The 17,388-nt window shown below is 36.6% G+C and overlaps 1 protein-coding gene across 1 annotated transcript in view; it reads left to right on the forward strand.

Annotated features, from left to right (window-relative positions):
* SHC3 (SHC adaptor protein 3) overlaps nucleotides 1–17,388 on the forward strand; it is a 57,570-nt gene that overhangs the window by 5,031 nt on the left and 35,151 nt on the right. The window lies entirely within an intron of this gene.

The raw sequence follows: 17,388 nt of genomic DNA on the forward strand, positions 1-17,388 counted from the left end.
AGATAAGAACAGAAGTGCAGTTCCTACATTGTTAAACATTGTTAGTTCCCAGGGTTTTTATGCATTCAGACTATCAAATCAAGACATAGGTAATGTACACTGAGGGAAAACATTTCTTGGATACCTCATGGCTGTATTGACTAACTGGAGGACTCCATACAATGTTTAATTAGTACCATAAGCTTTGCAGAAAATTCCATATGCCATTTGTTATATGAGACAAAAATTAGATTTGTTAACCAGCAAAGCTTCTATCATTTTGCATGTAAATGTGCATGGGGTTACTATTTTCTCATTAATCCACATTCAGATAATGAAAATTATCCACAGGACCCGGTAAATTGTAACTACAGGGCAGTTTGATAACTCACATGGAAATCTTTTGAAGTAACAGACACAAAGCTCCTATGTGCAATGCACGACAAATCTGTAATTTTACTGCTGTCTCCATGTTTTCACATATTACCCATTTTTTAAAAAATGGATAGTGTAAATCTAATGCTTCAAAGTGGGTGTAAGATTATGTGAACAGGATCTGTGTTCTTGCCCTTTTGGTTTGCTGCAACTGAATTGTTTTCAGCCATAAAGATACTAGAACTTCCTGTATTTTTCCCCCATGTGGATTTTAAATTGTAGTTTAGATACAATTTTAATGGAAAATTGTCACAAAGAGAAAAACATATTTCTAACAAATTAGACAATGACAATAGCCATATTAGGGCATATAAAGGGATGAGGTACTGATATTTTACTTAGCACTACTGCTGAACAGTTTAACAAATTAAGGATTAATGAAAATAAATTGAATGTTTTGCTGTAATGGAAGTAATTTCAGAGCTCAGTGAAGAACTGAAAGCCATAAAAGCAAGACAGTGGTATTGAACAGTCTAGGGTTAAAATACAGACATAAAGATAGTATCCAAGAGATAGGAAAGAAAAATAACTTCATCTAAAAGGAACACTGCAAGCCAGGAAAATAATGCTTCAGTGAAAAGCCTATTGAGTTAATATTATAGCAAAGTATCTAAAGAATATATTGCTAGCTACAATTACTTCTTTAACACCCCCCTGTCTTGGGAGGGGATAACAGCAATTTACATCTGATGAGGGAAACAGATATATTTTGTGAAGCTGTTCAAGCACATCATCAAGTAAAGACTTCAGTTCTGCAAATATTTCTGCATGATACTGTTTATGGGAACATTCTCATTTAAATAATTGAAGCTACTCCTATATGCTGAGAGTTACATATGTACATAAGGATGAACTGAATTGCTGTGTTATGTGCTCTTGTTGCATCCTTTTATTCTGTACTATAGTATTCCCTTCAGTGTATATGCAGGGCAGCTGTGATTTTAGCAGATCTCTGGAAACAGACACAGAATTTACAAAAACTACTTTTATGTTTAGTGGTTAACCCAGACTGCTAATCACAACCTCAAATGGAGCTAACATTGTGGGAACTGCAACATATGTGGCCTTCTAAAAGAATTCAGGAGTCTTTAGAAGGATGTTACTCTTTTTTACTTTTTCTTCTAAAGAGAACAGATTTGCTGCTCATTTAAAGTAGGAGCAGGATACCAATGCTTTGTGGCTTTTTGGTGATACCTTTTGCCCACCTTTCTGAAGGCTAGCTAGTGTAGCCTGTAAGAAAAAGATTTTCTTGCTTCCTTCTTACTCCCTTAAATAAAGTAAAATTTACAATCCTCTTAATTTAAAAAAAAAACAAACAAACACATAAAAATATCAACATTACAGAAAGACTTGTTAATTTCTCTGTACTTATTTTCCTTCATTATAGGAAAAAAATGTGCAAGGTTTTTTTTGCTTGATTGTTTGGGGGTTTTGAATCAGCTTTAAATTCTGCTACTATCAGTCAAATTGCAGTATTGTTAATCACTGATAATTTGAAATGGCCTGAGTAAAACCATATTCAGTAGGATTTCCCACATGTGACTCTGCTAATAAGGAATACAGTCCCAAAGTATCCTGTTTGTAATGAGGTATTACATGCTTAAAAAGTGAGTTTTGTGTTTCAGCCATATGATTATAATAGGACTGAATACTTTTAGCTTACAATCTTCTATCCACAATCCAGGTATCCAAACAGTGTTAGCCAGAGCCCAGAGATTTAGGAAGCTGGTTTATCAGTGTGGATTTTGAAGCTGCATGCATGCAGATTAGGGGAAAGAGAAGTGTCAAAGAGCATTTGTTTTAGCAATTAATCCCTCCTAGCATGAAATAGTAATTTGCAATCAGTTAGTATTCTTTGCAGTTTCTTTCACTGTTACTTGGGCTATGAAAGTATAATATTAATGCCTGTTTCCCTGTTGAATACCTGTTTTTTGAGCTCCATGGATCTGAAACACTGTGGGTCTCTTGCACACCCCACTGATATGAAGAGTGTTTCTCACAGAAATTAAATCAGATCATATGAGCAGAAATTGTGCAGTAGTCTTTAATTGTAATATTCTAATTACATGAATCAAGTATGATTACTGTGCGTTTGCACACCTTTCATAGGAGCAAAGCCCGTGATTATTTCAGTGCTGAAGAATTCAACTCTCAACCTGAATGTCTGCTCTGCAATATATTTAGAGTGTCTGCAAAATGCCTTCTAAGCTTTAGCATCATTTTCACACCTAAGGCTCTTTCGTGACTGACACAATTTGGTCGCTCTTAATGTTAATTTGAATAGTTAAAATTCAGAACTGTGTTTGTTTAAAGCAAAAATTATACAGTTCTGCTAGTTATTTACAGTTTTATAATCCACAGATTAATTTAGCTGATTCGTTTAGGAGGCAAAACCACATGAATCCAGGAATTTTTCTCTGTTTTTCCTTGAAAATTGAATTGTTGATTTCTTTACTTGACTTCAAATAACGGTTACAGTAAGAATAACATGTGCCCAATGTAAACACCTGCCACTACAAACATAAAAAAAAGTACAAAGATGAACTGACACTCAGGGTTATTTACTCCCCTCAGCAATGAAACATTCCATAGTCATAGAGGAAGAGGCGTTCAGTATTGCTTCTATGCAGTTTTGCATAGCCATGCAATATTAGTATTTCATTTTAACATATATTTTTATGATAAAATGCAATGCATCTGTACCTTTGGCTGCTCCAGGCAAGTCTGAAGCAGAGCCTGGCTGTTCGAATTATGATGAGAATGACGATGGGACTCGGTGCAACCACATTTCTTGTCACCACTTGTTTTCAGAGGGGGAATGGGTACCATTCAAAAAGTAATATGAATTGTTTGTTTAGTAAGTGATGAAGATTCCCCTAAATTTTTTAAAGTAGTTTTAATCAGGCCAGGAAAGATTTAAGACTCAAAAAGTTGACTTGGACAATCCAAGTCACAGCTAAAAGTTTCAAGACTGAAAAAAGTTAGACAGGAATGGTAAACAAAAAGGTAGAAGGTAAAAACAAAGAGGGTATAGGGACATGCAACAAAAAATAATGTGAGGTAAAAAGAAAAAGCTGTCTAGGCCTTTTTTTTTTTTTTTTTTTTTCCACAGCGTCATCAAGTTATATCTGATGATTTAAGGATTTTTGTCCTTTTTTTGTTATCTTGGGGAAAATCCTGAAATTAGAGACAGAAGTTGACCAAATACTTTAAATAATGTCAAGTCTGAAGAGGCATTTCATCTTAAGATACTGTTTTAAGTTGCTCGGCACTGTTTCCATCCTTCTGGATATGTTGTTGTACTGCTATGCCTTTATTCCCATTTTTGGCTCGTATTACCATAGTAATTAGAGAAAGATGTGCATGTGTCATTGGACACCAGCATCCTGACTGACATTTGACGAAGCATACCACTGAAAGAACAATTATCAGAAACTAAATTGTCTCTCTTCTTATAGATAAGTTGCTTTAATTTACCACAGGATGTTTTAAAATTTTTCTTAACTTCCTGAGAATTTGGAATGTTTCAGACATAGCACGTTTGCTATGACATGTAGGGACCATGTTTCGTTGCCATATGTTAAGTGCAGATGCTCCAGTGACTTTCATTATTACTTTTTCTTAAGTCTGAGCAGGAATGAAGAGACAAGTCCAGGCAGATAAACTGTGCAGAATCTCTTTCTAGAGGAAATGTGAATGCTCAGCAAACACTACAAAAAACTGTTAAAAACTTATCAGCCAAGTATTTTGAATCTACCCAAAGCTTTTTCTAGGGTCACAGCCAGAAATTACGAAGGCAGTCCCCAGTATGGTCTGGTTCATAGATGACCTTGACAACACTCAGGGATGTTAAAAACCTTTGGAATTAATGAGCTTTACAAGGGCCTGGTATGAAATCAAGCTGCACTAGCAGATTCATTGAACCTGTTTCTCTTACAGCACTTCAGCAGCATTAAGAAGGCAATGAAGTCTGGCTCACTGCACTGTAGGAATATTAATATAAACAATACCACCTATGGAACACTCATTGTTAGTAGATCTTCATGCTGTACAAAGTGACTTGTTTACAAATTTTAATACAAAGTACTATTCAGTGCAAATGATCAGTCTCTTGGTTTTACTGAAGAGCTAGTAAAGATGTAGGGGATTTAAGTTATTTGTTTGAGAGTGTCCAGGCAGTACAACACTAAGTACAGTGCTCTTCCACCAGACCCAGCTGCTTTGTAAAGCTGCTAGACTGAAGATCTCCTGTAAAAGGTCTCTCTCTAGCTGGGTAGGCAGAATAAGCAAACAAGAAAATTTGTCAGTATTATGACAGAAATTGGAGTAAAAATTTTGGAGGGACAGAAAGACCACTTTGCCCAGGCCAGCAGATGCCACCTTTGAATCATGATCTTCTGTGATGCATTTGTAATGATTGTCAAAGAAGGTCACCCAGCATACAGTGCATGCCACAGTGGACAGGGAGAATAGAAAATGTCCTATGAAATGCAGACCTAAAAATCTTTTATAAAAAACAATCAATAAGTTCAGTGTTTATATGACGCATAGATGTTTTGCAGGATTAGAGTTGTGGAAAATACCCTAGATACAAGATAGATTTTTTTAATATTAGACAGTTTGTCTTGTATATGTTGTGAGCTTGAAGTGAGCAACATTTACTAATGTATTTTTTACATCAGTGTTATGAATTGCAATTGAATTTACTCAGTGACAGGCAGAAGGAGTAGTAAGCTATGGGAGAGACATCTGAAGAAGTAGAATTGATGTGCAGCCTGTAGAGTTAGGTGCAGCAGACTTTTCAAGTTGAAATACGATTGACACTACTTAAAACACTGTTATTTATGTAGTGTAGATTACCACTGGATTTGAGACTGTGCTGTAACCATTCATTTGCCATGGCAATAGTTAGCCGCAAGAGTGGATAAATAGCCTCCGTATTAATAGCCACTCTGGAGAAGAAAATTTAAAATACTGATTGTTGAAGATGTATCTTTCTGCCATTTTGAATCTTTTGAAACTTTATTTTATACTCTTAATATAAGCAGAAATCACTAAGTAAATAAAAACGTTGTATCAACGCTCTCTGACAATGCACTTATTTCTGACAAGGAGCTGGAAGAGCAGGGCTGTATGGTGTAGGGAGCTGTGGGTGCCCATCCTGAGCTGACACTGACCTTGGGTCTTTTGGGCAGTGGTGGTGGGGAGGGGTCCCAGGCAAGGCTTGTTGAGGCCATTACGGTCTGATGATTCCCTCAGCCACACAGAACTTCTCTGCTGGGATTCTTCTTGGCCTTTATGCTGCAATAAAACATTTTAGAGATTTTTTTAATTATTATTTATTTCATTTTTTTTTAATGGTCTAAATGCAGCCTGGAGCATTTCTTACCTTATTTTTCTGTTCTGCACATTGGAGGACATCTTTTGGGCAGTCTTGGTGTGGACACAAGTAACTATCACTTAAACACAAGGAAGTTAAATATTGATAAAGATTCAGGGAAAATACGTGTTTTCATTACTTGTCTCCTGTGACAAAGACCAGAGGTATATGTAGCAGTCAGATAGAAAAATACTTCCTCTCCCTCCCTGTATGTTTGGGATTTTCAGTTTTTAACAGTGACAGGTCCTTCCTAAATCACACCTCCAAAAAAGCAATTTTGAAAACATAATCATATAGTATTTCAGATACTTAGCATAGATTTGTATTTCTCATAGTGAAAAAGCACCTGTTAGATCTTCCATCTTCTGCATCTGTGCTTTAAAAATATTTCTGATCAAGCAGTTCTGCTTAGTGACTGAGGTAACATCAGTTCTTTAATAACTAGATACATTTACAGTGTCCAAATTTATGGTTTCAAATGTGTAATTACGATTTTCAGCTATTGAATCATAACTTTGTAGCTGGAGAAGTTTTTGCATGTTTGTATTAAAGGAATTCTGAGCTGAACACAAGCCGCTAGAGCTAATCTGCATGGTGCTTTAAAAGGAAATATATCTTAGGGGAAAGTGTTCACTGAATTAAAGTATGCAACTATGAAAATGAAACTATTCATTTGTCATACTGCAGTGCATAGTCTAAGTGGTTCATGCTGATTAGTATCACACTGCAATTACCTCATATTATGTATTTTTAAAATTAAACCTGAGAAGTATAGAACTAAGGTTTTTTTGCTCACTGTAGCCTTTTTTTAAAGAATACTTTTGGTACATACAAAAAATTGACACATAATGCAGAATGTGTTTACACTTCGAATAATAGAATCATTCATTGTCTAATGTATGCCCTTTTGATTCTAGCATTTCTGAGTTTTTGCATGCAAAAACATGCACCTGTAAAATAAGGAGTAAGAACTATTGCATATGCAAAATTACCAATATAGGATTTTCGTTGAATCTTGTGAAATCCCATTTAGAATCTGTACTGCTATTTTATATATATATAATATATAATATATAAACCTATTATACTGCTATACTGAATATTTTTTATCATGATATTGGCAATCTGATTCCATCCAATATGAGTAAGAAATAAGAAAAAGGTATTTTCCTGGAAGATGTGTGGTTTTTGACCCCATTTGAGATGGGGATTAGAAAACTGTCAGGTGCAAAATGTGCTTCTCAATGGTACCTTTCTCCTTACTAGCAAGAAATGACACCTTAGAGTTGACTTAAGAAATTGCTTCTCTAGATAAGATAAAATTTATTCCTCTTCCCCCAGCTGAGTCCTTTGTTTTTTTAAGAAGAGGTTCTTAATTCTTAGCCTATGATTGGGTTGTGACAAGCTGCCAGAATGTTTTCACAGGGGAAAATATAAAACCACTAATATCTATAAAACCAAACCTATAAAACCATTAATCTCTAGTGAGAATTGCAGCCATATCACAAATAGAATGGATCCTGCTTTTCTTACAGTGGTTCATGGCATAGAGTTTTAAATTGTTTTTTTAATGGTAAGATGCCCCATATTCTCACGTTGTGTGGAGATGTCTACAGCTGCTCCTGTCTCCAACTCTGATACAGGAGAAGTAGAAAAAAAAATCCAGTTTATTTTAGTAAAATCAATTAAAAATACATTCTAATAACAGAGGGAAACTATACTCTGAAATATAGTAAGAATATTGCACATTGTAGCACCATTTTTTTTCAGATATCTCCTTTCCCCAACAGTTAATAATATTTAGTCACATAAGATCTTCATCATACTTCAAAGTTGTGTTAATAGACATGGAAAGTATTGCCTAATGTTGTACCTTCTGTACTTATATCAGTAACACATATTTTCATTTGCAAATGCTGTGCTCTCTCTGTGTCCTGTCAACATGAAGGCTTCTCTATTTATATGAATTCCAAGCTACTGAAGAAGGACTTTACCAGTTTTCTGTTTTCTGTGGGAGAAAAAGGAATAAGCTATTTCCAGCTTTTGCAGAGTTTCTGCAAATCTTTGTATCTTTTTCTGTATGATATTTGTCAATTTATTAATAGGTATATACAGTTCCCTGTTGAAACTTTTGAATAGTTATAAATATTTTTATACTGCATTTCAGAAAGATTTAAAAAATTAGCATTTTTTAGATGTATGGATGCTTGATAAATGTTCCTAGTAACAGTGGCACTGTATATTTGTGCATGCTTGAAGTCAAGATACAAGATTTCAAGGTCAGTGTATATATATAAAAAATACATGCATGCAATTATATAATATATATAAAGGTATGTATGTATATATAAATAAAAATTATATTTTGTAACGTTAAGGCTGATTGGTTCTTTTTTATCATTTAACTAGGTGCAAGGAAGGTGTGTGAAATAGAACAATTTAGTTGCCTTCCTTTGTTTAGAAGCCGATTTTTCTTGTGGCCGAGGATTAGACCTAGGATGAATTTATTTAGATTAAAAACTTTCACAGCCTTCCAGCATTAATTAGTCAATGCTAGGCACTTTGTTTTATAATTGATCCCAAAATCCCTCTGGAATTCAGTCTCACTTTATTAATGACTGAAAGCCTTTATGAAAATCTTCAGGAAATTCACTGTAAAAGGATTTACGTGATTAAAGTGAGATGTCTAGCAAATATGCAGTGACTCATGCAGTGAAAATTTTAAAATGTGAACTTTCTTTTTATTATTTTGTACTGTGGATGCTAAACAAACACTCTTTCTGTTTTGTGAAGTGAATCAAAATATATCAAAGCAAAGATATACAGAGGAAGTCTTATTTCCCTGCATTCTCTTGTGAAAATGTTTTATAACTCTACTATAATAATTAAATCAAGAACTTATGAAGGTTACCTGTTTAACCAAAATAGTTTTAATAGCGTAATTTTAGCAGTATTGCTGTTATTGAAAATCCAGGCATTCAGTTAAAAAAAAATTAAGAAGCAATAACTTGCAAACATTGCAAGTTGCCAAAATAGCAATTATACTAAAAATACTATGTTAATTAATCAATCAAATTACATAAATCATAGAAGTAATTTCTGGGATGTACTGATCTCATGCATGGAATACATGTGTTTGCCTCCTAAATCCCTTTCTTATTACAGTTCTGCACACCTAAGCTTTGTGTTCAGATAGGGTAAGGCTATTCATTGAAAGAGTAGGCTAACATTAATCAGTTAAGAATTACTAAAGTCTGCATATATAGAGACATTTAAAATATTGTTATACTGCAAAAGCCAGTTCCAGTACAAAAGGAAAAGAGTAGGAGGTGGCCAAAATTTGAGGTATTCTGGGGAGAATTCTGTTCTCCTGTCATCCATTATTGATGAAGTGAACTACCTGTTTTCAAGACAAATGGAACTGACAGTCATATCCATCATAATTTGTACTAGTTCAGGAGCTCTGTTGATTTACTTCTCTCATGGAGCAATTTGTGATGATAAATTTGTGGCTGAATAGCCAAGGCTTATTTGTAGTTGAACCATGTGGAAGACTTGTTTTTAGATTTCCCTTTCAATTTTAATTCAATTAATCCTTACTTAGAGTTTTCTGTCTGGATTAGGACATGCAGTCTTTAATGAGAAAAAAAACATTTGGGGGAATAATGATTCACTGTAAAGCTCAATACATGATTACTTACTGGTATAGAAATTACCACCTGCCTGAGTATGAAAGCACAGAAGAGTGCCTTTCCTTTTTTCACAGCAATATATGTTTATGACACAATTTTGCTGTTAGATTCTCACAGTGTTTAAATATAGGCCTTTTCCTCATTGAGAGCAAGGCTGCCAGTGTTTCTTTCATGCAGGATTGCTGCTCCCCTGAGCAGGTATGCCCAGGGAAGCACTGGGCAGGGGCGCAGAGCAGGTCCCTCAGCATACATTGTTAGAGCACAGTCATCAGGTATCCTCAGAGACCTGCATCTTCAAGTATTCCTGAAGATTTGTCTTAGCCCAAGGGGAGAGAGAGCAGGAGATTATGGCATGGCTGGGAGAATAACGTTCCTGTTAGGTAATAACCCAATGTCATGTTACTTGATAGCTAAGCAGAGCACTTAGGGGCAAAAATTAATATCCCAAACTAGCAAAGAAGCTGAAATCTCACAGCTAACTTAAAGCTCTATGACTACTGGTCATACAAATTTATCTCTCTCTGAATACCTGGTGTTCCTGGTCTCCAAACTGACAAGGCATGGATTTGACAGATGGACCACTCAGTGGATAAGAGATTGGCTGGATGGCCGCACCCAGAGAGTTGTGGTCAATGGCTCAATGTCCAAATGGAGGTGGGTGATGAGTGGTGTCCCTCAGGGGACAACACTGGGACCAGTGCTGTTTAACATATTTGTTGGAGACATAGATAGTGAGATTGAGTGTATCTTCAGCAAATTTGCCCAGCTGTGTGATGTGGTTGACACCCAAGAGGGAAGGGATGCCATCCAGAGGGACCTTGACAGGCTGGAGAGGTGGGCCAATGCCTACCTCATGAAATTCAACAAGGCCAAGTGCAATGTCCTGCACCTGGGTTGGCACAACCCCAGGCACAAATACAGACTGGGGGAAAGAATGGCTAAAGAGCAGGCCTGAGGAGAAGGGCCAGAGGGTGGTAGTTGATAAGAAGCTCGACGTGAGCCGCCAGCGTGCATTTGCAGCCCAGAGATCCAACTGCATCCTGGGCTGCATCAAAAGAAGTGTGGCCAGTAGGGCCAGAGAGGTGATTCTGCCCCTCTACTCTGCTTTGGTGAGATCCAATCTGGAGTGCTGTGTACAGTTCTGGTGCCCTCAGCACAAGAAAGTTATAGACCTGTTGGAAAGGGTGTAGAGAAGGGCCACCAAGATGATCAAAGGCCTGGAGCACCTCTGCTATGAAGACAGGCTAAAAGAATTGGGGCTGTTTCATCCTAGAGCAGAGAAGGATCCAAGTAGACCTTATAGTGGCCTTCCAGTACTTGAAAGGGGCCTACAGGAAAGCGAGGGAGGGGCTTTTCATCAGGGAAGATAGTGATAAGACAAGGGCTAACAGTTTTGAACTGAGAGTGGGGAGATTTAAGTTAGATATTAGGAAGAAAACCTTCACTATAAGGTTGATGAGAAACTGGAATGGGTTACCCAGGGAGGCTGTTGATGCCCCATCCCTGGACCTGTTTAAGGCCAGGTTGGATGAGGTTTTCTGCAACCTGATCTTGTGGTAGGGTTCCCTGCTTATGGCCGGGGGTTGGAACTTGATGATCTTTAAGGTTCCTTCCAGCCTTAATGATTCTATGATTCTATGTTGCTTCTGCCCACAGCTTTTTATAATATTGTAACCCACCATACACTAGAAATGTCACAGTACTAATCTTCTGTTCCATCCTTCTGCTTAAAATATCTAGGTACACTGACATAAATCTGAATGGTTGTGTGCGTTTAAGACCAGTCAGTATTTGCCAAAGGCTGCCTCTTTTGCCTGATGGAAAACATAGGTTGCCTCCATATTTAGCCTGATTAAATAAACTATTTACCTGTTTTGAAAAGGTTTAAAAGTCTTTCTGGTAACTGGTGAGATGATTTATGCTTTTCAAGCTGCTGTATAAGCACATAATATTTTATAATATCATTACTATTGGAAACAAAATTTTATACGAACTATGGGAGCATTGTAAATACCAGTCAGTATTAGCTGTTGTTAAAGATTAAGCTGTATTAGCAAATGATTGCATTTAAAGGTAATGGTGCGTGAGAGGATAGACCCTGAAGAAGCATGCTGTGTTTGTGGGTAACATGCAAAGCATCCCCACTGTTATTTAACAGACTCTCCTGTCCTTTTCTTATTTCCTTTTCATTTTGCTTTGCTAATGGGAGAATCTAGGTGAAGAAGAACTCAGGGAGGTCAGTTTCTATATCTGGGCCATTTGTTGTGATTAGGATGAGGAGCCACTATTTCATATTAAACAGAGGATTCCCACAACTACCTGACTGCAGAGCCATGCCTCCAGACCTTCTCTGCCTCATACAGATCTGGTGAGCTAGCCTGATACAGGGGGTTGCACACTATGTCAAATTCAAAGGGTGCAAAACTATGGGTGTGGAGGCTTTATGTCCACCTTTTATGGGTTGCATGAGTAAGGACAGAAGATTTGTCTGCAAAAAATGCCAAGCAGTTACTTTTTCTCCTGAAGATGTTGAAGGAAAGGTCCTCCTGCCATGTCCCAGCATCTTTACAACCTTCTGTGGAAGTGCTTTACTGTAGGGTAAGGCATTTTGCTACTGGCAACTGAGGATTGCCAAGGATTTTGTGGTGCCAGATGTGCCTGAAGTATTTCAGACAAAAAAATGTTTTTCTTTCAACATAAAATTTCAGCATTTTCATGGATTTGTAATGCTTCCAAGATTCCACTGTCTTCACAACATTAGTAAATTAGACTGCCATAGGGTATTATGTAGTTTAATCAAATACATATAACTACACTGTGATCTTCTTACGAAGTTAAGAAGCAAATGTATATTATGATAACTGTTGTCTCTTTTTGGAACCTTTTCCTGCTGATTAGCTGAGTTAAGTAATTTGTGGTGTAAGTATCAGTCTAATTAGTAAGGTATTCATGGTAATAAATGTTCAGTTAAAGCATGGTTTTAAAAGTTAAGAAATATTGTGGCACTTACTATCTTTCTTTTGCTTAGTTTATTTCATTAAAGGGGCCACCTTCTGATTACAATTCCTTGTTAGGGTGTGTAGTTTTTTTTTCATTTCAGTTGTTTAGCAGGTGGATATTGTAAACTCAGTTAAGCTGGGAAATTCATCTAATTGAATAACAAAATCATTCAGGTTTACTGATTCATATTAACTTGCTAAAGAGAGGAACTCATTTTGTAAGATACTTGCAATTATCAATCCTGCAGTCTCTGGCTGTGATTTGGGTTGCTTCTGTGTTTTTTCCTTCTCTTTTTTTGGTGTATTGATATGGGTATTAAGAATCTTGACAGGGTCCACAGTGGCATGTGGACAAAAAATTTTGAAATCAAGTCCTGGGCAGTTACTATTTATGTATTATGCCCTGCTTGTTAGGGTGTTTCTGGGCTTGAATCTTACTATTATTTAGGGTAAAGAGCAAACCTGACAGTAAGTTTAAAGTATTGTGGAACATTGTGGAACTCTCAGTGCTCATTTCACCAGCCCTTTTAGCTGTTAACAATGATATCTGAAATTAGAAAGAACTGTCAGTTTGATGCATAAATAAATGCATGTTGCAGTAGAAGCAATATAATCTGAATTTAATTTAAAACTCTTAAATAAGGGACTCCTCAACTGTAATTAACTAGCGCTAGCAAATTCATACTAACTAATCACTTGTTTTCAGGGCATAATTTAGTTCTAGACTTCCTCTTCAGCTAATAAGAATAAAAGGCTAAACAAAAAACCCTACCAAAAAAATAAAATAAAAATACCCTCCACCCACAAAACAAAACAAGTCATGAAAATGTAGGCATATGACTTGAGATACACATGAGGAACAGTAAAAAAAAGATACTCAAGTTTGCACTTGCCATGTAAAAGTGTAGCCTAAGCCTGTGGATGAGAATCTTGCAGTGAATTGACCAGCCTATTACAGGAAATCTTATGTTACAGAGATCTCTATTTAAAAAAAATGGGTTTACATACACCACCCAGAACCTTGGAATCTGAATTGATTTATTGAGCCCCCAGCCTGTTACTAGCAGCTATGCAACATTATGCAGATTTCAGATACTTGAAGGCAGTAGCTACTTTTTGGATAAGAATGCAAGAGCCTACCACTTTGCTGATGTAACCATGATATCACTTATATAACTTTAAGGAGGCTGTATGTGTTGCAGGTACAATCTAGAATGTTGTGAACCACTCAGATTTGATGATGGTCATCTGGTTACACGGATTAAACCAAGTTTATCTTAATTTACTTAGAATACCCACACATAGAATCATAGAATATATGTGCTTGGAAGGGACCTTTAAAGGTCACCTAGACCTTTTTGATCTTTTTTATTAGATCAGGTTGCTCAGAGCCTGGTGAAGCCTGACCTTGAATTTTTCCAGGGATGGGGCCTCTACCACATCTCTGGGCAACCTGTTCCAGTGCTTCATCACCCTCATAGTAAGTAACTGCTTCTGAATGTCTAATCTATATCTACCCTGCTCTAGTTTAAGATCATAGCCCCTTGTTCTATCACAACATTCCCTTAAAAAAAGTCCCTCCCCAGCTTTCCTGTAGACCCCTTCAGGCACTGGAAGGCTGCTCTGAGGTTTCCCCAGAACTTTCGCCTCCCCAGGCTGAGCAATCCCAACCTTCTCAACCTGTCTTCACAGGAGAGGTGCTCCAGCCCTCTGATGCAGTTTTGGTGAGCTAATGATATTCCAGTAGATCAGACTGAGAGATTAGGAGTCCCTTGTTTGAGAGCAAGTGGTGAGATTTTCCTGCCACCCATGTTCTGGGCAGGCACTTGTCTACTATTAGAAGTCTATATGCCATTCGAGTGTCAAAGTGTTCAAGCATTCAAGCTTCTAGGTTGGACTGCTGCAGTGCTCTATGGGACTACACCTTGCTATGTTTTAATAAAAAATATTTATTGCTGGTACTACCAGCCTCTGAGTCAAACAATGGAAGATTTCTTGCAGTAACCTGGTGTTTTGAAGAGCTTGTTAGAAAATACTGAACAAGGTTGTTCATGAAGCAAAAGACATCTCTGACAGTGACTACTCTTGTTTGCCTTTTCCCTTCCCTCCACACACATGGATGAACTCAGCACTTGTGTGTTGAATTGTCAAATATGGGAGAACTCAATATCCTTTCTTACACAGGCACAGTAAACAATTTTCTGACTGAGTCATAGGTAAGACAGAGGCAATTTACAGAATATGGAAAAAATCTTCACCTATGAGACCAACCAGAACCTGGAATATATGGCATTCTCCTACATTTACATCGAAAAATTGTAACTAGTAAGGATGTTGGAACCTCATGCAATGAGAGAGATACAGTCCTAGGAGTATGTGGCACTCTGCTTTTGAATTTACATCAGCTGCCTGCAAGGTGCTGAACACACAAAGTACTAGTTATGAATCTAGAACTTCTGAATGGGAAAGTATTCATTCTTACAAAAAATTTTTTCCTTGGGGCACACTCCCATTCAATGAAAGTAATCAAGCTGCAAACTCATTCAAATATCAGAAAGTGTACAGAAGGCAGAATATTATCCACGAGAGCGTGAAACTGGTAGTCCCAAATCTTCCTAATTCAAGGTGGTCTGCAGTATATTTATTTCCTGAGCTATGAGAGGCATGTTGCTAGTTGGAGCTCACAAGTATCATACTGTACAGCAGCTGATTGGTTACAATGTACATTAAGTGCTTGTTGAAGAAGAGCTTTTTTAGAAGTAGGCTGTTTCGTAACTATATTTTAAATGTTTCATGGAATGCCTAAAGCAAAAGATACCATTTCTTTTTAATCAGGATATTTATCTTATGAAATAAATGAGTAATTTATTTACTTGCTATCTTGGTTGTATATCTCCTTTTTGTGGATCCTTGTCAGGATGTACTTCAAATGGATATTTTTGTAGAGCAATGTTGGTCTTGGGGAATAATTGAAGCATAGCAGTAGGTGAGTTATATGTCCCTGTAGTTGGCCTTTGGACCTTTTGAATGTCCGTTTTTATAGTAGTTTTGTTACTTGAAAACATGCCATGGTGGTGAAGTGTTCACATCCTTTATCCCAGAAAATCAGGTGCCACCTTTGCCTTGATCGGTCAGGAATACTGCAAGCCTTACTATGTTGTGTTCAGCTGTCTCCATGCTATACATAAAACAAGTACAGGGTAGTTTTCCCATGTGATCTTCCTTCAGTCTGGTTTTGTCTTTACATTTGTTAATGCAGATCAGGTAATAGGAATCACAGGAGTTGTAAGTGCACACATTCTGAGTATGTTTATGGGTATTTGTCTAATTATTTGTATGTTTATTTTGACAGTGACTTGTGTGCATACATGTTTGTGTAATTATTTGCATGCCTGCCTGTACTTGTCAAGCTGCCTTCAAGAGTTTGCTTCTAAAATGCTGGACCTAGTTCTCAAATTGTTATAAATACTTCAAAAAACTTGTGACAAATACAGATCAGTGGAGGAACAAGTGCAATCCAAGAGTGTTTTGGTATTCAACAGTTTGTATCAACAGTTTAATGACATAATGAAAAACAAGTATTTCAGTCACCAAAAAATCACGGGGATACATTTAATTTTACCATTTGCAGCACATTTAGTTATACAAGTATCTCACATGAAATAAATATCTGGGAAAATTTATCTATAAAAGCATCGTAGGACTAAAATAAAATGACACAAAAAGAGTACAGGAAAACATCTTCCATTGCTGCATATTGGCATAAGTTAACTGACTTAAACCAATTATCTCAACTGATGTTTAACAAACTTAATCTCCGAGCAAATCAAATCACTCTCTGAGTTACGTAAAAATAGAGTTAATGACTGAACTTCCTGCATCAGAACATGAAAATGTTGTTCTGGATGCTTCACGTACTCAGGCAGAAGTATATGTAAAAAAAAAAAAAAAAAAAAAAAATAATAAAAAAAAAAATTAAAAAAAATCTACTTGTAATAAGATACAAGGGTTATCTTTACACAACCCTTCCTAGGAAGTGTGGGCCTTTATAATTGACAAGTCACTTGATATTGAATTCATTTTATTAAATGCTGAATAAAATTACCTCATACCATTTGAAAGCAAGAGATTAGGTAATAATGGTTATATAAAAACAAACTAGATACTCCCTGTGTTTGTAAATAGTTCATGACATACGTATTTCTACAGAAAGGTAATTGCTGAAATTCTAGATAGAATAGTTACTGATGTAGTAATTCTCTAGTTTTTTCAAGATACATAAAATTCCCAAGCAAACACAATATGGTAGCTTCACTTGATTTTTTGCGCCAGTTTTGTACCCAAATGAATTCTGTTATGCTGCAAAATAGATATAAAAAGTGATATTAAACCACAATACTAGAACAGTATTATCAGGCTTATTATGAAAAGTCTCATCTCTGTTTCCCCTGACTTTCGAAAGTCAAGTATGTGGTTGAATCCACACTGCAAGTGCAAAGATACTGCCATGGGATATGCCAGCCATAGTACCAAGCCACAGGACCCCGGTATCTGGCGAGAGCTGTAGCTGCATGTAGACTTTAGCATATGCAAATTATGCCCACTTTTCAAAGCAAGTCTAGAAGATTCACCTGAGTTTTTCCTCACTCCTGCGATAGATGCTGTTATGTTGTAACATATATTTCAACTGTATTCCCTCTTTTTCATAGAGACACAGGGCAACAATCTGTGTGAATAAGTCTGGTTATTTCCTCATTTTAGCTAACCTTCATGTGATTCCATTCTTGAATGACCCTACTGAAGCTATCTCTCAGCATGAATTTTTAGTATATTTTGTTAGCAACTTCCTGTAGCTTTACACTAGTTTCATGAATGAAAATATTAAATATAATCAGTTCCTGAG

This window comes from Apus apus, chromosome Z (genome assembly GCF_020740795.1).
Source record: "Apus apus isolate bApuApu2 chromosome Z, bApuApu2.pri.cur, whole genome shotgun sequence".
NCBI classification, from domain to species: domain Eukaryota; kingdom Metazoa; phylum Chordata; class Aves; order Apodiformes; family Apodidae; genus Apus; species Apus apus.